The 24,447-nt window shown below is 32.4% G+C and overlaps 1 protein-coding gene across 8 annotated transcripts in view; it reads left to right on the top strand.

Moving 5' to 3' along the window:
* LOC142337435 (uncharacterized) overlaps positions 1–24,447 on the top strand; it is a 111,463-nt gene that overhangs the window by 11,564 nt on the left and 75,452 nt on the right. For 2 of the 8 annotated variants that reach the window (XM_075386653.1, XM_075386661.1), the window contains exon 2: positions 13,405–13,603. The exons of 4 other annotated variants lie outside the window; for them this stretch is intronic. The gene's annotated coding sequence lies outside the window, so the exon portion shown is untranslated. Of the gene's footprint in view, positions 1–12,259; positions 12,589–13,404; positions 13,604–14,565; positions 14,809–24,447 lie in introns of those variants that run through there. 2 more of the 8 variants (XM_075386660.1, XM_075386656.1) reach the window with 2 other exon arrangements.

Here is a 24,447-nt window from a genome sequence, read left to right as displayed (position 1 = left end):
GGTCATTAAAGATACTTGAAATTAAATTAAATAAACTGTCACGGCTCAATGGAAAATAACTCGAATAAAGTGTTGTTTAGTTTTTACTGTTTTCCATCGATTTTTTTTCTGTTTTTGACGCTTCATTGTAAAAATTGCCTATTAAATTTCAATTATGTAATACCATAGTATCAACGAAACAGGGCTCAAAATTTTTTTCAAGGCCGCGATGTCATATAGGCACCATCATTAATTTTTTCCCCTCTATAAAAATCTGAGTCCATTAAGAAAAACAGCGTCAATGCGTTTCAGACAGATTGTTAAAACAACAACAAATTGTTTTCCTGTTTATTCCATTCATCTGTTCACGTCTACCATGACGTCAGAGTGCTTGTAAGTATACATGACGTCTGAAAATTTCGAATTATGCAAGGCGGAGCATTTATAAGCATTGTCTCGAAATTTCTCCAAAATTGCAGAAAAGCATTTTATTTTCTGATTTGAAACCATATTTTCTTCAGAGTATAAAATTCGATGTAGCCGAGCTTAGAAAAAATTGGAGCTGAAAAATGGCAAATTTGCAATGTATGCTAATCTCTCATCTTTCAAATTTTAATAAAAACCTTTTTAAGCTTCAATTATGTGCCACTACAAATTTCATGTATAGTGCGTAGAAGGACAGCTTATTCTATTTTTGAGGACTTTGAGGGGAGGGGAGGGACTGATCATATAGCAGGGATTAAACGTCTAAAAGGTACAAAGCAGGCGTATATGTTTGTGGCATATATTGTTAGTAGTAAACAAATAGGCAAAATAAAACCCTAATCATGTTTGTGTGTATTCAAAATAAACTAACAAAGGACGTACAAAACAGATTAATATCAGCAGAGTGTACGAATTAGGCTAAGATCTGCTTTGGAAAGAGCTTCAACAGTACACAGAAGACTGTCCAGATTTTTTTTTTTTAAAAAAAGAAAGATTGACGGGATCTCACTACCAACCCCCTCTCGCCTGGTGGATGGTTTGAAAAATTAAACACCAAATACCAACACTTTTTGATTGTTCAAAAACTAAAATACAAAGCTCCGATATTAACTGCTAAAGTTGAATTCATTAAAAATCTAATTAAAGAAACAGTAAAAATAAGGCGAAAAATTGACTAAATTCTGCCAATTTTACGATTGAAACAAACTCAAAGTAATTCCCGGAGGTTGGTGGCAGAGAAAATCAGCGCCGAATCAGTAAAGAGACATTCTGTTTTTTAGGATGGCCAGTAATCTGTTCATGTCCCAATTTAACCTGGCCAGTCTTGATTTTTGAGTAAAATTTACTGCATGAAGAATAATATGCTCAGCCTAACTCCCGCCAACAAGGTTTGATTTATATGCGATTCGAGCCTCCGCGTGGGTAATTTTAACATTTAATTTGCGTAAGAACTCGTAACCAATAAGCTAAGGGGCTTTGTGGCAATTGCGTACAAACTAGCTACTATAGTAATTACCAGTTATAAGCTACAAAAGTATGATATTACTCTGCTCAGACTTAACTTTGGGCTATGAGTAATTTTCAGACTGTACAAAATATATCTAGCCTGGGCTAACTCTATGACTTCAATATAATCATAATGAAGAAGAACTGAACATAAAAAATTTGAAATTTTCTGGAGATGCAATGTTTCAGAACTGAATTAAGTTTTTACACTCGAAATGTGCTGGTTCAGCGCTGAAATGCTCTGAGACTCAAGTCCGGGTATCAATCAAATCAAAATGTGACCGAAACTAATATAAAGATTACATTTAATGAAACATACACCAGAGAGTAAAAAGGTTTAAAATGAAATACCAATTACCATTGTTTTCTGATAGTTCAAAAAATGGAATACCAAACGTCGATAACAACTGTTGATGTTAATGTCAAGACAGTCTTATAGTCTTATTTGAAACAATAAAAGCAGAGCAGGAAAAAGTATTGACGTGCAATTCAAAGAATTATCACTGGCTACGCCAAGAACTAGGCCTAGATTGGCGTGTGAATGGATTGGAAAAACCATAGAGGCAAAAATTCAACCTATAAAACAATTTAGAGCAAAAACCACAGAGTAATTGCAGCATGTGAACAAAAAACTGCTAGCAAAAAAGCGAAACTTTTTTGTACACCGTGCCTTCGCTCTACTTTATAATTGGAGAAAAAAATTTTCATGTCGCAAAACCAATCACTTTTGCGCTCCACTTCTTGTTTTGGCGTAACCAAAATCAATAATTTAATTTGACTCCAGAAATCATGAGATTCTGTGAACAAATATTAAAAAATGGTGGGAAGACTCCGGAATCGACTCAAAGTAAAACTTTACTTACAACCTGTCCAATCACTATGTAAAACCATTTACTTCGTTATACTAATCAATTTGAAAAAAAAATCTCGAAAAACGAGAAAGACCAAGCAAGCTTTTTAGTGCAAATTGTTAGCAATCGTCGACCTTATGGAACAATTTCTTTGTGTTTATAGCGCTCTGTAAGACACCCAAGCGCACTGGAAAACAGTTCAATACATAACCGTATAATAAACGCTATTAACTAAAGAACAATTGTTTCGTAAATTTTATGAAAATTTTTCCTATCAATCTTCAATTAAACTTAGTAAAACTGCCATGAGATGACCATAAAAAATGGTTGACCATCAAAAAAATACTGAAAGGCAGAAAAGCAGATTTTGGCGAACAACTTTAAAAAACAGAAAAAACCTAAAGTTTGACAAAATTCCGCCATTTTACTACAATTAAAGCAATCTCAAAACAGTATCAATCAACTCAAAAGGTGATCAAAATTAATACAAAGACAATTTTCAATAATAGAAAAAATACCAGATAGTAAAATACAAAACAAAAACTTAACCAGTAAAAAGCGTTTAAAACCACCATTTCACATAAATAGCTCCCCATATCAACCAAATTTCTAATAATTGATTGACTTGGACAAAAAAGGCTCTCAAATGTGCATTACGATTTATAATGTTAGTATGGTTTAGAAAAAAAAACATTCTATCAAAAAACGCCGAATAGAAACAAAAAGGTTGTTTCGAATAGGCAACAAATTGTCGAAAAGTTTGCTCGCTCAATAAAACGTTTTACACACCTAGTTTTCTCATTTATTTTTCTCAATAAATGCGCTTCAGCAAAAAACAACTCTATCGTTTTGTGCTCGTCAGATTGGTAATCTATTTGACATAAATATTCCCTAATTTTTACGCGCGGCATTCACTCTCAGATCCTGTTTTAAAAGCTGTCCAAGAAAAAGCAATCATAAAAGAATCTCTACCAGTACTTCTCTTCGAATCGTAACTAAATCTTCAACCCAATAAAATTGAATTTCTTTGAACTGTGAAAAGGAAAGGAGGCAAAATGAAAAATAGCAAAAAAATTGGAAATGAAACATAAATTTGAATTAAAACATAAAACTACTCCCCGAAAGTCATTGCGTTCAGTTAAAAATTTTGTTCGAAGACTTTCTTCGAAGATTTCCTTCTCACGGAAATGTTTCCTTTCTTATATTTTCTTCATCTTTCTGTTTATTTTTTAAATTTTCTCTATCGTATCCGCTCCAATAGTTGTCCCAATATGCATCGCTATGAAAAAATTTAATATAAGGGGATACAGAACCGTAGCAATCCTCAATAAAACCATAGACTCAAAAACCGTCTAAATGAAAAAAATTGCTCAACGGGTCTCAAGATTCACCGATAACATAACCTACTTCGTGATGAATTTAGCATGTAACCTGAACTTAGTCCCCAAAAAATTCATGAACACGTTCTCACATTTAATTCTTTGACAAAATCACGTTTTTTAATTCAAAAATTTCACTAAAATCTAATTTATTAATAAATTTATTTCTAAAGCAGCAATTTTGCGGCCTAATTCTCGAGAGTAAAATCCACCGAATTTTAAAAATTTGAATTAACTATTGTGATGAAAAATACAGTAAAAAATTTCCCGCTCGCAGTGTTTTCCTGAGCCAACTATTTGTAAGTTTTGCAGCAATAGATTCAAAATTAAAGTAAAAACTAACTTACTACATAATCAATCACTACGTAAATCCATTTACTTCGTCATATAATTCAATTTGAAGAAAAATTCTCGAAAACGCCGAGTAAATATCCGAAAATATCCGAAAACGCCGAGTACAAACAAAAAATGTTTCGAAGAGGAGACAAATGGTCAAAAAATTTATTCTCTCAGTGATTTTTTTCACACCTACTTTTCTTTCTTTTCCGCAAAAGGGCTCTATCTTTTTTGTGCTATTCAGATTGTTCGTCTATTTGATCTAAATTCTCGAAAAACGAGAAAGACCACGCAAAGCTTTTTAGTGCAAAGTGTTAGCAATTGTCGACCCTAAGGAACAATTTCATTGTGTTTTTCTAGCACTGTAAGACACCCAAGCGCACTGGAAAACAGTTCAATACATAAGCATATAGTAAAAGCTACATAACCAAATGAATAATTAATTCCTTTTTTATATGAGAATTTGTCCTATCAAACTTTAATTTCACTTAGTGAAAATCCCTTGAGACAACCGTAAAGAAATGGTTGAACGTCAAAAAAAATTGTGAAAGGCCGAAAAGCAGTATTCGGCAAAAAACCTGAAAAAACAGAAAAAATATGCCAAAAAATAATTAAATTCTGCCAATTTACTACGATTAAAGCCAACTCATAATAGTTTCAATCAAATCAAAAGGTGATCAAATTTTATACAAAGACAATTTCTAGTTTTAAAAAATGCACTAGATAATAGGAACTGAAGAAAAAGACTACATAACCACTGAAAAAGCGTCTAAAGCCACGAAATCACAAAAGTAGCTCCCCATATCATCCAAATGTCTAATAACAGATTGATTTGGACAAAAAAGCTCCCAAATGTGCATTATGCATTTACTTGTTAGTATGGTTTTCAGAAAAACAACTTTACCCGAAAACGCCGTATACAAACAAAAAAATTGTTTCGAAGAGGCACAAATGGTCAAAAAAATTTTCGCTCATTGAATTTTTTTTTCACACCCACTTTTCTCTCTTTTTCGCAAAAAGGGCTCTATCTTTTTTGTGCTATTCAGATTGTTCATCTATTTGATTTAAACACTTCTTGAATTTTACGTGCTGCACTGACTATTACATCCTGTTTTGAATACCATCCATAAATTAAGCGATCATAAAAAATCTCCGCAAATACTTCGCTACGAGTCGTAAAAAAAACTTCGTCCCAATACAATTTAAATTCTGTGAATTGTAATAAAAGAGGATAATTTAGTTGTTAAGTTTTAAAAATTTTGTCTTGCAATTTTTATTTCTTTTTGTTGGATCTTACAACTTTGCATTTTTATTGACGAAAAAAGACATTTTTTTATCTATCAGAAAAAAGCAGAGTATTGAAAGGTATTTTTTCGTTTCTTTTATTCGTTATTTTGGTGCCCTTAACCTTTTAAATTAGATCAATTTCAGTTTTCAACGGTATCAAAAACTTTTGTCAAGAATGTTTTTCCAAAGGATTAATAAAGATCGTATATAGTAACAAAGGAAAACACTTCTATTTCATAAATATTTCGCATCGTAACGTTGTTTTTCCGTTTCCAAACTTTGCTTAAAGAAGTAAAATGTTTTGCGTTTTTGGGGATAACATCTTCTGTAGGGAGGGATGGATTTTGCCGCAAAAACTCACTCCATTTGCAGCAACGCTTTGGGTATAAAGTTTTGATCGTCAACGTTGCAAACATAGTAAAATATTAATGGTAAAAGCGACAAAAATGTACGAATATTTAGGGTTATATTTTGCATCTTTTTCGTATACATTTGCGACTGGTCTCAATTGTCTAAGCATAAGAGCAAAGACAAAAATAGCACAAAAATATGGAATTAAAACACGAAACTGCGATAAAATATAAAAATGCTCCCCAAAATTCATTGAATAAAATTTTTGTTCGAATACTTTCTGGGAAGACAGAAACGGTCATCTATTTGACATAAATATTCCCTAATTCTTACGCGCGGCATTCACTCTCAGATCCTGTTTTAAAAGCTGTCCAAGAAAAAGCAATCATAAAAGAATCTCTACCAGAGCTTCTCTTCGAATCGTAACTAAATCTTCAACCCAATAAAATTCAATTTCTTCAAATGTGAAAAAAAATCTTCAACCCAATAAAATTCAATTTCTTCAAATGTGAAATGATTTCTTCATCTCACATTTGAAGAAATTCAATTTCTTCAAATGTGAAAATAAAATTCAAATGTGAAAAAGGAGGCAAAATGAAAAATAGCAAAAAAAAATTTGGAAATGAAACATAAAATTGAATTAAAACATAAAACTGCTCCCCAAAATTCATTGCGTTCAGTTTAAAATTTTGTTCGAAGACTTTCTTTGAAGAATTCCTTCTCACGGAAATGTTCCCTTTCTTATATTTTCTTCATTTTTCTGTTTATTTTTTAGATTTTCTCTATCGTATCCGCTCCAATAGTTGTCCCAATAAGAATCGCTAAGAAACAATTTAATATATAGGGAAACAACCGAAGCAACAATCAATAACATCGAAAACTCAAATACTTCTCCGTTTTTAAGAGAAAAACTGTCCGCCGGGTCTCAAAATAGATTCACTGATAACAACTACTTCGTCATGATTTTAGCATGTAACCTGAACTTACAATGAAGCCTGAAACTCGTATAGAAATGTGGAAAATTTATGATCAATTCCCAAAAAAGTTCATGGACACGTTCCCACATTTGCATCTTCGAAAAAATCACGTTTTTTTAATTCTAAGGTTTAAATCAAAAATATGATCTTATTAAATTATTAAAATGTCATTAAAAAAATTTTTAAAAAAATTTCCGAACTCAGTCGTTTTCTGAACCTTTTATTTAGTCAATTTTGCAGCAATAGAATCAATATTAAATCAATAGAGCTGCTGAATTTGTTTTGAGACCTTAGAAACGATTGATATGTTCACTCCAATTAATTTATATCAGATTCATCAGCTGAATCGATTTATTTTGACATTGTAATCGGCGAGAACCGAAGCGTTTTTGGTTTTTGGTTGTCAGTTTTATGTTGGAGTATAACGATAAGACTAAATGACAGTAAGAAGCCGCAAGTTATTTCTTTTAGAGTTGCAATCTTTTGACAGAAAAATGGTTATTATAAAATTGCCTCCAACAAATCATCTCACTATTTTAATCCAGGCAGCATAAATAATATTAATATCGTTAACGTGTTCTAGTAAAAGTTGCAGATGAACCAAAAAATCAAAAAATTCTATTGCTTGCCAATCAGATTTGAGAAAATTTATATGCTGTTTGTAGACCGGCCGGTTGCTCAAAAAACTTTCCGTTTTTTAAATTATGATGTGAGTATTAACGTAATTTTTTTCCAGAAGTTGCTTTCAGCCGATTTAAAAAATATTTTTCTTCGGAGTAACTGATCTCACATTCGGTTGCATTAGATTCCAAGCCCAATGGGCAGTTGATCATAGCCGCCGACGAATGGGCTCGTGCGGTAAAATATATAATCGAGAATTAAGCTATGTCAAATTTAGGTTAAGTGAATGCATACGTTTACATTGTTTTAGGTCCATTTGTTTAAACGTCACGGCAAAATGAGCGTTACTAATTGTATTGCATCTCTGATGCTCTTCATTTTTTTTAGTTTTTGTCGAAACATTGCTCCTTGTAGTTTTCATTGATAGCTATAGAGTTTGGTCTCTCAGCCTAACACAATTTGGTTCAGAAGATTTTCCAAAATCTAAACGAAAAAGTTACGTTGTTATTTTGTTTCATTGTGTACTATTGAAAAAACAAGGAAGCAGAGTTGAAAGATTTCTTAAGATTCATTGTTCCGACCCTCTTGAGGGGGGAGGAACTATATACTCAAATGGGTTTTTTTTGTTCCGTGAATTTTCGCCGCTCGATATATTCATCGTAGAGAGTTGAGACTGGTATCATTAGAAAGCTCGTCCAGCGTAGAATATGGAATTAAAAAGATTTTTTTTTAATTTTCGTTTTCTACAGGGAGTTATCGAGGCTTAAACTTCTGAGAAAAGTAGAGTGAATTCACGTTGTTTTTATTCACATTTTCCTGAATTTTTGCCTAAATTTTCGTCAATTTTGCTAAAATTTGTTATAATATTAAAGAATAGTGTCGTTGATTTTTTTTTGAAGACGAACAAGCATTGTTGATTCTTTTGATTTAATTTTTTTGGTCAGAAATCTTGATAAACATTTCAAAATTTAGCCTTTTTCATCAAAAACAGCACGAAATAAGCTACTTTAGTCCACTTTGATTAAATTTGCCAACAGTACACCCCCAAATAACACTCATACAATCTTTGTAGACTCCGAGGGTGGCTATTTCTACTTCACAGTCCGCCGAGAGTGCACTGTAGTTAAAATTTTGCCGTTTTTTGCTAACTTTACTCGTTGATTATTAAAAATGCAGAGTTTATTTTGAGTTTTCAACTAACAAATTATCTATATCTAAAACATTCGAAAAATCAATTGTTCCTAAAGGACAATAAGTATTAGCAGGGCTAGTTTTGGGCCATTCTTGGACTCTTACAATCCAAAAAAATCGGGTTGTAATCAGTCGGTCATTTTTTTTTAAAAAAAAGACTTTTTTTTAATAATAAAGAACAGAACATATCAAATCAAAGCTCAGGAGTGATAGGTCCAACCAATTCGCTTGCTAAGCAGCTCCAAGATAATGCATTTAGTTTTTTAATTGAAAGTTTATGGTCGTTTCTTTTTTAAAAAAAATTGACTTTTCAATAAATAATGGCTTAATTAACTTTTCCTCTATTTTTTTTCTAAATTTGTTCAACTTCAAGCTTAGTGTCAGCAAAGAAAGACTGCTTCTTCTTTCTACTGATTTAACATTTATTATCGGTTGCAGTTATAAGCCTGAAGTTATTGTTTTCTGGCTTTGATGCTACAAGTTTTCAGATTTTTGTTTGTTTTGATATTTGCCAGTTTTTCACGTTTTCTAATTTTGTCACATTATGACATTATTGACAGTTCTCATGTCACTTTATTAGCATTGCTAATAAGGCACCATTGAACATATTAAAATCCTGAAAGATTTACATCATCGTTTTAACGGCCTCGACGCCTCTTTCTTGAAGAAATCAATTGAATTTTTTAATTTTGTCTCTAACTGTCATTTATACTTTGTCGTTTCGGTCGTTTGAAACTTCCTGTATAGTGATAGCTTTCATTGGCTTTTCATGGAAGAATAGAAGAACCGATATTCTGATATTAGTAGATAACTGATGGCTTTCATGACTTTGAAAACAATCGTTTTCCAAAATTAAAAAAAAAAACTTTTTAACTTCGCAACTTTCTTCTTTTTATGTTTCTTTTTGTTACCTAATCTCGTTAGTTAATTACAGGTCAAATATGACATTATGGGTGTCAAGGGAATAAAAGGGATTGGTGTCCCAAATTCTTTTCTTTAAAGAATTTGTCATGACCTTACTGGCTTCGACACCGGTTTTTCACAAAAAAAAAGTAATTTAATTTGATTTTTGTTATATTTGACGTTCTTTTTGTAGATGCAAGAAAAATTCTGAATAATTACAGGTCTCGAGGGCTTCCTTTTCATGAATAAATGACCCTATTTAAATACCTCTTTTGGTAATCAATGCCTTTCATGACATTGAATGTAATTTTGTTTCGAAAAAAAATTAAAAGTTTTACATACTTTAGCACTTCGCTTTTTTGTCTACTTGTTACCTAGTCTTACTAATGAATGGCCACGTACTACATTATAGCTGTTTGAAGAAGGCGCAATCAAATATATTTTGAGTGCCAAAATTTGGCTTGACGGTTTTGACAGCGTTTTCTGGCAAGTTTCAATTGAAATTTTGTTTGTTCTTTGTTGTTCTTTTTAGCCGCTTTAAAAAATTAATAAGGACAGGTCCTAATGCCCTTCTATAGAAGCAGTGGTAATCTTAAATTTGTGGTAATATTAATTGATTCTTAATGGTATTTTTTACTTTGAAGTTATCTGTTTCAAAAAAATAAGTTAATTTTTTTACTTTACTGTTTTTGTTCTTTTTTGTATAGTTGTTACCAAACATTTTATGGACTGGTCGCATATGTTTTCTGGTAATTTATATGTTATTTTTGTTTAGTTTTAGGTTTATCTGACGACATGTTGACTTTGTTATTAAATTTAGTTTTTAAGAGGGACATAAATTTTTTGATGTAATTAATGTTTGTTGTTGTTGTTGTTTGATTTTGCTGTTCGTCTTGACTCGCTTTCTTAATATTGACATATTACAGCAATCTAATACAGAATTTTTTGAAAAAGACTTGGGCTTTTTTTGGGATTCGCAAAAAATAATTTTTGGGTTTTTCTATCTGTTCATCATTTGGTAGACAATTATGCCAAAATTGTGGATGGGCGGGGTCGGAACCTTATGTGCCATCGCACATTACCGAGCCGCCTTGTTTAATCAAAACTGCAAAATTATGATAATCGGACTTTCTTTTGTCAATTTTGACCCCGTAAGACATTCTTCCGAGAAAAATCTGAATGTTGAAATCTGAAAGCTTATTCACTGTGCATCATTTTCAGAAAATTCCGCTCTTTTTCGGTGACAGGTTGAGTTTTTAATGAAAAAGAGGAGTTTTCTCTGGGTTTCCACCTTCAGTTAATGGCCCCGACACTCCGTTAATGCGTGAATAGTTTTCGAAACCAACGAGCTCTTTTAACATATAATACATATGGCACCTCTTTTCTATGTGGGGAAAATGATTGACTGGGGGTATAAATTTAGAAAAAAACACAAATTTTTAAAGTAGAATAATGTTGCCCAAGTAAATAGAGTGTTCTATATGTCTTGACTGTTTTCATCAGAAAATTGAGTGCCAGAGTTGAATATCCACTGATGCAACTTCATATCAGCACTGTTGTCCAACCCCTTCTGGCAACTTTTTTTATATATCAATCAAAATGAGAAATCTATACATCGTATCACTAAGTTTTTCAATCTTTTTTTTTTTAATTTTTAAAACGTTTCTTGAATGTCAACCATCACAATGAGATCAATTGCATCACAACAGAAGGTCAATTATTCAAAAATTTCTGCATTATTAAGAGCGATAAGTTCTTGTAGCAAACTATATGTGTTTGTGTAAAAATAAATCGGATTTGCGATGCAAACCAAAACGGACATTTGGTTACTATATTAAAGAGCGAGCGAGCATATTATATTTCTTCATATGCATTTAAATTTCAGCACTGATTTGAACAGCAATTTTTAATATTCAACGTCAATGGTTTCCACGCACAGACTAACTTTTATTAACTGCTCTCAAGCGAAGTTGGTAGTAATTTTTTTTCTTGCGGTCTATTTTTTTTTTCAATTTTTCGATTGACTAATTTTAAGACTACTTAAAAAAAAATTTTGTCCTTAAAAACGGGATAGAGAGGTGAAGATCGAAAGGCACTAAATGTCCTTGGATTCAACGAGATTGAACCCAAGAGTTTGAACCCTCCTTAATGGTAGCATTCATGAGCCACAGATGTCTACTACAGAACTTGTTTTTGATGTCTGAGAGCCATTAGCCCAACGTTGGTCGGTTATGCTTAAAATGTTCATTTTGTGAAGAACATTTGATGAAAGAGAAAAACCATTTACATTTTACATCAACGTCAAAGCAAATGCTGATTTCGCCAATTGTTTGGTAACACTTGAAGTAATACACTGACCTTCAATTAAAAATTTTTTATGTGCTCCAGAAATACCGTTTATTTTTTTGTTTCTTAATTTACTGGTTTCTTTGGAAAATTGAAAAAAAAATACAATTTTTAATGTTAATTGTTAAAGGGAATAATATTGAAGTTTGAGCGAATTTGATTTTTGGCAACCAAGTTTAAGACTGCACTTCAGTGATAAATGTAAGAAATTTTTTTATATGTATGGCCTTGATTATGAATCTAGCAAAAATATGAATATTAAAAATTGCCAAAAGGATTTTTAAGACATGTAAAATGTTCTAATCAACGGAAGCAGCTCTTAGTTGTTTTGAGAGTAATTCAATTTTTTTCAATTGTCATACAAGTCAACTTGAAGTTGTTTTTTCAAATGGTTATCGATATGGTTACCTGATATGGTTGCCAGGAGACGAAATTTTTTATGTTTAGGTTTTTATGTTTATATTAGTGAAAACATGTTTCCCTACGTCACTATTTGGATATTTTTGTAACGAGTAGAAATCGGCAAGGGCAGTAAATTACCCCCTAACATGAACTCTTTTGATTATGATAAAAATTAGATACTAGTCGTTTGCTAGTTCGCTCAGGGGCTCCAGGCTAGTCCTCGATTTATAAACAGACTTTGAAAGTCTGTCTAATGGAATGGTGGATATAAAAACACGGTCTCTTTTCACAGTCTAATTCGAGCTATAAAATGAGTAGAGCGTGATAGAACATAACTTTAACGAATCTCCACTAGAAATATAGCTAATCAGATCACTAACTGAATTTTTCGAACAAACATGTACAACTCAAACTTCAATCTACATAACCTATTTCATTGCTATTTTGTTCAACAAATTGATATTTTGTTCAACTGTGAGTAAATGTCAGATGAAAAAAGTGCATATTTCATCTGTCGGATTAAAAATTAATGGAGTATTTGTTATTGATCCCTTAGGTCTCTGAAATATACATTCAATTTAGGAAATCTTCACGAACTCTTTTTGATAAAACTTATAAATAGAACATGTAATTTCCCGAATGCTTATTCATAATTAAAACAACTTGGAACCGTTCTGAAAATTCTCTTCAAAACTCTCTTTTCATTTTTTACACAAACAGCGCTTTTTAACAAAAAGAGCAAAAATTGCATCTTTTGTATTTTGCTATACTGTTCGTTAAATTGCACTTTGTGCTCAAATCACTTAAATTGTTGTTTTTTGTTTAGATAGGTTTCACTTTCGCTTTTTGGGGAAAAAACTTATCAATTGGACGCCACGTGTGCTTCCCAATTTTCTCATTATTTATTAAACCGTGCAGCCAAGCGGTACAAAAAATGAAATAGCTTGACAATAGTAGTCTGCACTACCGCTCATTCGTCCATTTTAAGATCAATAGTTGAACCAAAAATAGAACAAATACTGAATAAGCGGTTCTATTATATCAAATTCTTCCAAAATCTTTTTATTATCAATCGATATTGTCTTCTTTAAAAATTCCATTTTGCAATTGCACGGAAATTTTGTGCTTATTTAATTATTTCGACCAAATTTTGAACATAAATGATAACCCATTTTAAAGGGTTTTTCTTTTTTCTCCTTCATCGTTTTTCCATAGCGGTAGTTTTAATTTAACAGTTCGAATTTTCTTTCTGATTCGTTTTGTGTTTAGCGTGGGATTCCTTTTGTTAAGTTATGTCATTGAGCTGCTGTTGAGTCTGGCGTCTGTGACTTGGAGGAGGAATTCTCGATTGCAACTCAAGACTCTTCTCTCTTTTGTTCACGCATGAGTGGAAAGACATGCAATTGAGCAAATGGGTTCAATTGGACTATTGTTCAGACTGTCGAAACTAAGTGTGCGTCAAACTTATGGATACAAAATTGGAATGAAAGTAAGCTTTTATGGGTACATTTTAAACTAAGGGAAAATAAGAATGATATTGAATATTAAAAAAATAAAAAATATTAAAATATTAAAAAATTGCCAATTTCAGCAGTCTTTTCACATTAAAACTTTCAGTTAAGTTCCTTTCTTCTTAATTGCTCGTTTTTGTAGAACCCATTAATGTGCACAATTTTGTTTGGCTTGTTTTTGATAAAAATTTCTGCACGCTTTAGCATTCGCAAAATTTAGCTCAAAACTTTGACTACATTAGCTTACAAGTTGTCTCTTTTTTATTATATTTTCAGCTCTTTGATTGTTTTCTCTTTGTTAAACTATTGTTTCTAAACTTTTGAAAACGAAAAAATAGATCTCCGATTTTATGTTTGAGTCGTTTTACGGAATTTTTTACTACCCAGCTACTAAAAAAAATCTGAGAGAGCTATCGACTGTATTATACACATTTAATAACAGAAAGCAAACTTTTATCACGATAAAAAGGAGAATCGAAACAAGTTATGAACAATTCTCGGCACAAATTAGTACAACGTGCATTTGATGCATCGTCCGTTTGAACGAAAAAGAACAAAAGGTAAAATTATGAAGATAGAGAACGAACATGAATGAACTATGCAACACACGGATAGCCAGAGAACGGGCGCCAGATAGAGTTTTCAGTCCACAGAAGGCGGAAGCACTCAACTTTGGCAGTTGGAAAATTCCATGCTCAATTTAGTCCGAATTATATCAAAGCCGATGAAATTTTAACTAATTTACACGGAAAATATCTTTATTTTCCCAACTTTTTCGGAGATTTTTCAAAATATTTCTAATCTACCTTTCAAATCCGTCATTTTTTGTTAGTTTTTGAAAAATTAAGGGCTGAAAAACGTTTTATAAGCTATATTTCTTCTAAAATTTCAGTGTTTTTCTAATAATGTTGCGTTCGGCTGTGTAGGAAATCGACTAATTTGTGTTGGCCTGTAAAAAGACATTGGAGCAAATTTCACTTTCATTGGATTACAGTTTGATTGACTTATTTATTTGATGTTGAAGTCTTCATATATTCAAATTCAATTCGTTCATGCCCCAATTTTGCCTTAACCACCATTTCACGTTTTCCATTCATTTCAATCACTGTTGTTCAACTTTTTTATTACTTCCAAAGCGGGAACACTTCAATTTCAAGTCACTTTACAACTTGACTTGAAACAGGTAAGTAAATTGAGGAAGAGCTCCTGAGTTAGAAAACAAGATAGGGAATTTTTGACAGGTCATGGTTGGTCGAATGCAAATTCAAATTGAGCCGAATTTTTAATTGGCCGAAAAAGGGGGGCTTGTTACGTAATGGCGCCTTGCCAAATAAAAATTTTAATTTTTGCATTTTGTTCTACAAGGATTTGAATTATCTTCTGGGACCTGTTTTTCGCGCTTGTGGACTCTATATAGCACCAGTCTAATTGATAGCTTTATTTCATCAATTGTGTCTAACTTTTAATAGTGATTAAATATTTATTTGGTAATACAAAACTTTCACTTGAGTAGAAATTGGCATTAGTTTGTTCACGCCGATTTGGCGCAATTCATAACCTTTTTATCAGCAAAAAGGAAAAGAAACGCTCAAATGGTCTTTTTTTCTGGCAGTTGGTTCTGTTTAGGGAAATCTTTGAAGGAAATATTTAAATTTCGTCTCAATTATTGCTTCTTTTTGTTATCGAACTATAACGGGAGGGGGGTCAATTAGATCTTAGGATTTTGGAACGGTTTATTATTAACCATGCAATTCAGTTTGTTTTGTTTTGCTTGATTTAGTCACTATAGTTTTTGGGAAGTCAGCTAATTCTGATGATGATTTTGTTCTGCAGTTATGGGCTTTTTTAACCAAAAGTCACCTTTTCCCTGACATTTTTTATTGAAAATGAATGCCGGGGTTAACTTTAACTTGGTTTAAACATTTTAATTACTCATTTCTATTGACCTCAGGTTTAAACTATATTTTGCATTGCTGATTGATGTTTCTAAATAAATAAAAAAATTAGTAAATACATAATCAATTGCCTACCTGTTTTTAAAGAGAATTTTCATTGTCAATCCAATGTCGGTTTTTGTTAAACTTTGTATGAGTCCATTGAAAATAGATATAATTTCTCTACCTTCTAGATAAGACTAAAGTAGTTACCGAGAGAACCCAGATAAAAGTTTGCCAGTTTTCCGTAAAAAGTAGTAAGTTGAGTTTACGTGAAATCTGTTCAGCTTAATGCCCACATCATTTTAAGCTGGATCATAATTTCAATTTACCTCTTTTTTTTTACAGAAAACGTGCAAATTTCCATTTGGATTTTGTAGGTACTTTTGTGACTATCTTCTATAATTTAGAGCAATTAAAATTCTATCCCTCTTCAATTGACGCCTTTGACTGAAATTGAATGGTGTATTTAGGGGATACAAATTTTTTGCATCAAGGACAAAAATTGAGAAAATTGAGTCGGAATTGTAGAATCATTTCTGAAGTTTCAAGGCAAATATTAACGTTGAAACTAAAATATGTGCTGATTCGATAGATTCAGCATTGAATAGAAAAACAATACAGCTTATTAAACATTTTTCCGTGTATTTCTTGGCGGTTCATAATTTCATTACTTTTTTGGAGATCTGATATTCAATTCATTTTTGCCATCAGTTATTCAGCGCCCTTTCCTCATAAGCGTCTGCGTTGAAACCTCAGCCCTCAGTCCCCCCCCCCCCCCACCGGTAGTATGCTAAATCTCACGCCTCCAATCCGGACGAAAAGTGTGCCCTATTTTCTAGCACGTTTTTTATTTTTGTTTTAATCATTCATCAAAAGCCCTTCCAAAAATGTGTCAAATTACAAAACCCAACCGCAGTTGCTTGAGCGATTAGGTCACAGAACGTGAAACCAGGTTTTTTTTGAATATCAATTGATTGAATTAACAAAATAAAAGTAGTGCTATTTTATTGAAACTCTCGGACGGTGTTGAATGCAATTTTTAATATAAACAGCAGAAAGCGATCATTTTCTATTAATTTTTATCATTATTGCGTCTTCAATTTTTTTAAATACTAGGGAAATTTCGAATTGCTTCCGTCAGCTCAGAAATGATTACCTCTGGTGACTCGATTCTTCCGCCTATTTCGTAAAACATTAAGTCTATAATTCCACCAATCCCACAAAAATACAGCCCCAATTATGTTATTTATGGCAATGGGGGGGGGGGGGGGTGTTTGGTATACGTTATATAACCACTAAGCTTGAGGAGCTATAATGGGAGAGACCCAAAAAATACCGTTAAAGCATCGATGAGAAATTTATTTCTCCATACTGTTATAACTCGATGAGATGAAATTCCCAACAATTCCAACGCCCACCATTCTGTAGTATTTTCAACATTGATAAAACTGCAGCTAGTTAAATACTTCTATTCAATTGTATCTTGACTACAAACACTTCGGCCGAAATCAAAAAATGCTTTACAAATTGTTAGGCATTTCGTTAGCGGACATTTCTAGTCCGTTAGGCATGGCTAGCAATGCTTGTACAGTTAGCGTGCTTTGAAACAGTTTTTGGGCCGGATTTTAATGGCTGAGTGATAATATTTCTTATTTGTTCATACTGGGTGAGGGAGACGGGAGGGGGTAATATTGTGTGTTTACTGCCGTGTATCTTTCTCCATACTTTACAGTATCTTTTACCTTGAATGAGTGATATGAAATGCAATGAAGAACTTGTTTTCGACATCTCTTTCTATTGGCATTTTTTTAAAAGCTTTTTTACTAGATTCAAACGCGAAGGTATAACTCTCGGGTCTTTCCCAGTATACCCCACCAACTTAGTGGTCATATAAATTGTAGCCCTCTCCCCTCCAATCATGGTAAACATACTATAATGAGCAGGCTATAATGGAACAACCCATGCTCTCTAAAAAGGTGTCTTTTGATTATGATAACTCGGACATCACTATAATTAGATCAATTTTTTATTGTGGCAGACTCAGCTTCCCGTGGTTTCCATTTTTTGGTGACTGACATCTTTTTATCTCAATTTTTTTGTAAGGGGAGGAGTATTTCATTTTCACTGATTGATATATCTCAGCAAGTAAGATGTAGCCGCTATAACTGAAAAAGTCCGCGTAGAGAGGAGAGGTCAATTTAAGATTTTAAAACATAAAGATTCCATAGTATAATTTCTGCGAAAAAAGCAGGCTGAGTCTATAGTTTAGTAAAAATTAAAAGGTAGGAAAATTTTCTGTACCTAATAAACTTTTATCAAAAAATATTTTGTAGTCATGTTATCACTTTTTGACTGTTTTTGATCAGTGGTTCTATTGAATAATGCCCAGTTTTTTCGAAGAATTTGCATTTATGACGTCTCGATTAATATTTGTTCCGACCTCCACTTTAGTGGGGAGGGAGGAACTATATACTCAAAATGGTTTTTTTTGTTCAGTCAATTTTGGCCGATCGATATAATCATTGTAGAGAGTTGTAAGTGGTATCATTAGAAAGCCAGTCCAGCGTAGAATAAGGAAAAAATTAGATAATTTCATTTTTCGCTTCTTATAGGGAGTTATCGAGGTTTAAAGTTTTGTGAATAATTGCTGTTTTTATTCACATTTTCAGTATTTTTGACCAAATTTTTTGTCAATTTTGTTTGAAGAAATGTAAAAATTGTTAACTGTACTGCTTTTTTCATCTCTAATGATAAAAGAGGGTTGCTGAGTTGTTCGATCCGAATTTTTTGGCTAGAATTTATGCAAAAATTTTTCAATAATCAGACTTTTTCGAGAAAAATAGGACTACATTTCCTTCTTTTTAGCACACTTGCTTTAAATTTGCTGGAAGTAGACACCTTTAAACTGCAGTCGAAATCTTCTTAAGCTCAGAAAGGAGCTAGTTGTAATCCGCTTGGCTTTATGAGTCTCCTGGATCACAATTTTGCAAGTTTTTTGCAAATTTAAACTCGATAATTACAAAAAAAGCACTATTTACATAAAAGTGGTGATGTCCAGGAACCATCTAACTTCAGACCAATTTCTCTACTTCCAACTGTTGCAAAAGTCTTTGAAACATTTCTGTACAACAAAATATCTAATTTTTTGGAAGTTTTTGATCTCCTGGATGCAAATCAATATGGCTTCCGACGACAAAGAGGAACAATTGATGCATTAGCGCATTTTGTTGAAAACGCTAGGGACACTTTAGAAAACCAGCCAAAGTGCTCGATAGGTTTGTTTCTAGATTTGAAAAAGAAATTCGACACGGTTGATCATAACTTACTACTTAGAAAAATTGCTAACATAGGTTTGAGAGGCCCAATGCTTGAAATTATGAAATAGTACTTATCTGACAGAAAACAAATTCTTAGATATGGCGCTGCAAGAACGAGTCCGAGAACTGTTACGTTTGGCGTGCCGCAAAGTTCAGTTTTAGGACCACTACTTTTCATCATATACGTCAATGACATCAGACAACAATGCAACTGCTCTACAATAACGCTCTATGCCGACGATAATGCTCTGCAGCCAAAAAAGAAAATGCAATTGAAGTTCCTTTTCAAAGTGATATTGACAACATCGGCCTCTACTTAAGCGATAACAAACTGACGCTCAATGTTGAAAAAACGATTAATCTAAACTTAGGTTTTAAAACTATGATGAATGTTCTAAGACTGAACAATGCAACCCTTATAAAGAGCAACGAAGTAAAGTATCTAGGCGTTTTGCTGGACAACAAATTGGATTTCAAAAAACACATAAATAGCGTCGCTGCAAAATTGACCAAATTTGCGGGATTGTTTTACAAACTGAGGTTTATATTGAGTATTAAACAATTAGTTTTAGTATATAAGTCTTTTGTTCAACCGGTTATACAATATGGAGTGCTTATTTACGGAACTGCAAACAAGACAAGCCTGAAGTTTATCGAAGTGAAAATTAAACAAATTACGCGAATTATTTTTAGGAAACAAAGTCATCAATCAACAGCGAACGAACGGGAAAAATATGGAATCTTCCTGGTGAAAGAGCTGCATATTTATGAGCTTTTAAAATTTTTAACCAAAACAATTAGGCGGGAACATAAAAATGAAGTTTTTAACAGGTTTATTGAGGATTCAGAGCTTGTGAGGCTAGATGAGAAAAGAACAAAAAGTAAGAAATTAAAACCTAGCAATCAATTTACTGGTATCAACCCAAAGAGAATTGGAATACGAATAAGGAAATTGCTAAATTATATACTTAATTTCGACTCAAAATATGTTCACTTTATAAAGAGTTGCTTTAAATCTGGAATTAATACACACCACCATACTTTTCTTGAAAATTTTTTACAAGGAAATGATATCATAGAACTTTTTTATTAGTTTTTTTTGAGCAATTGTCTGAAACAATAATTTTTTTATTTTTATCCTTTTGCAAAAACTCAACTGTTTCCTCACGTGTACTTGCTGTCACTCAATCTATTTAAACCTTAAAAACAAACCAATATCAACACCCTACCCCCACCCCTATTTGCTAACAAACTGCTTCCCAAAGGCATCACACGACTAGGCTTTTTTGCCTTTTGATGGCCTTTTGAGTATGTATATGTAAACCTCATTGAACAATGTTGTTTGTTTATACATACTTGAGAACAATTTATTATTATGTAAAATGCGCAGTTTTTTCGAAGAATTTGCATTTATGACGTCTCGATTAATATTTGTTCCGACCTCCACTTTAGTGGGGAGGGAGGAACTATATACTCAAATGGTTTTTTTTTGTTCAGTCAATTTTGGCCGATCGATATAATCATTGTAGAGAGTTGTAAGTGGTATCATTAGAAAGCCAGTCCAGCGTAGAATAAGGAAATAAACAGATAATTTCATTTTTCGCTTCTTATAGGGAGTTATCGAGGTTTAAAGTTTTGTGAATAATTGCTGTTTTTATTCACATTTTCAGTATTTTTGACCAAATTTTTTGTCAATTTTGCTTGAAGAAATGTAACAATTGTTAACTGTACTGCTTTTTTCATCTTTAATGATAAAAGAGGGTTGCTGAGTTGTTCGATCCGAATTTTTTGGCTCGAATTTATGCAAAAATTTTTCAATAATCAGACTTTTTCGAGAAAAATAGGACTACATTTCCTTCTTTTTAGCACACTTGCTTTAAATTTGCCGGAAGTAGACACCTTTAAACTGCAGACGAAATCTTCTTAAGCTCAGAAAGGAGCTAGTTGTAATCCGCCAGGCTTTATGAGTCTCCTGGATTATAATTTTGCAAGTTTTTTGCAAATTTAAACTCGATAATTACAAAAAAAAGCACTATTTATTTTTGACAAATTGAAAAATTTGTTTAAAAATTGATCTATTTCAAATTATTTGAACAGTTGAATGTTTTCCTAGACGCGCAGCAAAATCTGGGTTGATCTTAATCTCACCGTGGATCCTTACGATAAAATTTTTTTGCGTTTATGACGTCTCGATTAATATTTGTTCCGACCTCCACTTTAGTGGGGAGGGAGGAACTATATACTCAAATGGGTTTTTTTTGTTCAGTCAATTTTGGCCGATCGATATAATCCTTGTAGAGAGTTGTAGGTGGTATCATTAGAAAGCCAGTCTAGCGTAGAATAAGGAAATAAACAGATAATTTCATTTTTCGCTTCTTATAAGGAGTTATCGAGGTTTAAAGTTTTGTGAATAATTGCTGTTTTTATTTACATTTTCAGTATTTTTGACCAAATTTTTTGTCAATTTTGCTTAAAGAAATGTAAAAATTGTTAACTGTACTGCTTTTTTCATCTCTAATGATAAAAGAGGGTTGCTGAGTTGTTCGATCCGAATTTTTTGGCTCGAGTTTATGCAAAAATTTTTCAATAATCAGACTTCTTCGAGAAAAATAGGACTACATTTCCTTCTTTTTAGCACACTTGCTTTAAATTTGCTGGAAGTAGACACCTTCAAACTGCAGACGAAGTCTTCTCAAGCTCAGAAAGGAGCTATTTGTAATCCGCCAGGCTTTATGAGTAATTAATGACAAATACTAATTGCAAAAACGATTTACCACGAAATTATATAATGGTTTAAGAGTTAGGCTCATGGTTTTTACGGCTTTGACTAATTGTTTTCGTAAAAACTTTATAGACTTTTTGAGTTTTGCTTTCATTTGTTTTACTTTTTGTAGCCCAACGACTTAGTGTCCCCAATCAAAGGTGCAATTTATTTTATGGGAGGTATAGATGAACCTAGACAATTCCTTCAGTTGTTATCTAATGTCTCTTTTGACTTTGAATATATTTGTTTTAAGAAAAAATCGGTGATTTTTGAACTTTGCTACTAGTTTATCTTATTTCTCTCAACTTCGGGCGCAACCTCAGTAAACACAGGCGAATACCAATTCCGTGTGGGTATTAAATTATTGTTGGAAACGGTTTTATATTCAACTTATGTTTTTTTTGTTACTACGCGTTTTCAAATAATTTTTATTTTATTTTCTTTTTTGAGCATAATTCGAGTCCATTTCGTTTCCTTCTCAAATTATGACATTGATGGCAAATCTAATTAAAAGAAAGCATGATAGGAAAATTGAAGAGCGTTGGAAAAATGCGTTTTTTGTATATATTATGGTTTTTTGTTGAATAGTTTATGCTTTTTTGGGCTGAGACCAAGTTATCTCGCAAAATTTTGTGGATTTTTTTGTTGTTTTTTCTATGTTTGTCTTCCTTTTTGTTGATGTGAGCCATATACTTGATAACGATAGGTCTCAATTCTTCCCCTGTACGTATAACTTCACCTAGATAAAGATTTCAGTTTATAGCTAATTGTTTTAATGACTTTTTTTGCTTGGAATTTGGTCACCATGTAACACAATCTCACTGATTATAAATCTCAATTCCGTTTGATGATTCAACAACTTTTATTGCGCTTTGTTATACGTTGTGACTGATTGCTTCGACCATTTATTTTCAAAAAAAATTTTCGAGATTTATATACTGTTCAATTTTCGGGTTTCTTTTTGTTGTCTTGTTTACGTTGTTTTTTATGGGGAAGGCTCTTTGATGTTAGAAAAAGAAGAAAAAGATGAATTACAGTTCTTGCGTGTAACATCTTATAAGTATAGTCTTGAATAGAGTGATGTCTTAAAATTGTTTGAAGTTTTGGCTTCTTTGTGTGTTAGTTATGTATTTGTTATTTTCTGGGGTCGTGGCGTGGTCTCATTATTAATAGACCCAATTGGCTTCCTGAAGTGTTTCAACTTACTTCATTGCTTTTTGTTGAAATCTTAAATCTGTTATAGCTGTAGGTTTTATTACAAATTTGGGTTTTCGAGCTTTGTCTTTTTTTAAAATAGTTTTTTGGTCAAATTGTAGTTCAGTCTTTGAAATACAGGTCACAACCCATTTGAAGTGAGCTATAAAAGAACCCTTGTAACAGTTTTAGATTTTATCCGACGCGAGTTTGATTTTGTTATTTTTTTTATTGTAGACATCAAGTTGTGGTCGTAATTAATGTTTGTTTTTTGATTTTTAATGGTCTTTTTCAGTAGTTCTACTTTCAAAAACTGTCATCGGCCCTCTAGCGTGGCATTATTATATTCCATTGGTTGTTTATTGAACGATATCTAAGTTTTTGATCTCTTCATCATTTGGTAGCCAATTAAGTTAAGAATGCGGATGAGCGGGGTCGGAACATTATGTGCGTACGCACATTACCGAGCCTCCTTGTTTAATGATATATAATTAGGACATCAAAAAATTTGTTCTTAGAATATTATTAAAAAATTGATGCTGAATAGTGTGAAAATGTGTGTCAACTTACAAAATAGTTTCAAATTAAAAAAAAAAAACCTAAATGCACTTGCTTGAGCGAATTTGCCAAAGAACGTAACACCATTTGTCTTTTACCGCCCCATTCAACAATTCATCGCAATATTAATTAAAAGTAGCAATATTAATTAAAAGTATGCGTGGTGGTTCTCATTTTCTAAGCAACGAGGGCTATTTTTTATTTCCTTAGGCTATCGAGTATGTCAACAATGAGTAACAATATCGGCTGCAAAACTGTTCACCTGTTTATACTCCTGTATAAATTTCTCCCCACATTGTGGTCAAGTATGTGCTTTACAATAATCGGAACGAAATTGTAAAGTTTTAGCTCTGAATAGAATGAAGATAAATTTCATACAACTTTCAATTACAACTTTCATACTATGAAAGTTCTAAGATTACAACTTTTCATAGAAGTCATAATATGAACTTGTAATTTTATAACTTTTTGAACTATGGGGTCAACCCGGGTTATTACTATTCAGAAGGTCACATTTTAATCTATTTTACTTAATTTTTGCTTGGCCTGACCTTCAATTAGTTTCAATTATCTTTTTAGTCTATTGAATGTAGTTAGAAGAGATCCACGAGTTTGAATCTTTATCGTGTTTTTTTCTTCTGTTATCATCAGTACATTAGTCTGCTTAGGGTTCTGTGTAATTTGTTTTCTGCTAAACAAAGCCAAAATTATTGATGAAAGAATCAGCAAACTTACCTATTTTTGTGAAAAATGTTGAACAAATAGCGAGAATAAAACACTGATGTCTCTTATTTCAACAAAGAAAAATAAAAACCACAGTCTCGCGCTCTAAAAGTGTTTTCGAAAATTTCTACGAATTGCTATAACAAACCCCTCTTATTTGGAATGCTTCTTCTATGGAATTAGTTTCTGTTTCACATGTTGCTTGTGCCGAAAGTTTTCATTTTTAAATAAACAATTTTGCGCAAATCAGCTTTTCGGACATATGGAGAAAGCTCTGTTTTTGTTTTTTTGGTAGTTCATTTTTTTAAAATTATTTTATTGTGCAGCTC

The sequence above is a fragment of the Convolutriloba macropyga genome, chromosome 4 (assembly GCF_964194025.1).
Source record: "Convolutriloba macropyga chromosome 4, txConMacr16.3, whole genome shotgun sequence".
Lineage (NCBI taxonomy): Eukaryota > Metazoa > Xenacoelomorpha > Acoela > Convolutidae > Convolutriloba > Convolutriloba macropyga.
This window is presented reverse-complemented; position numbering and strand designations above follow the sequence as displayed.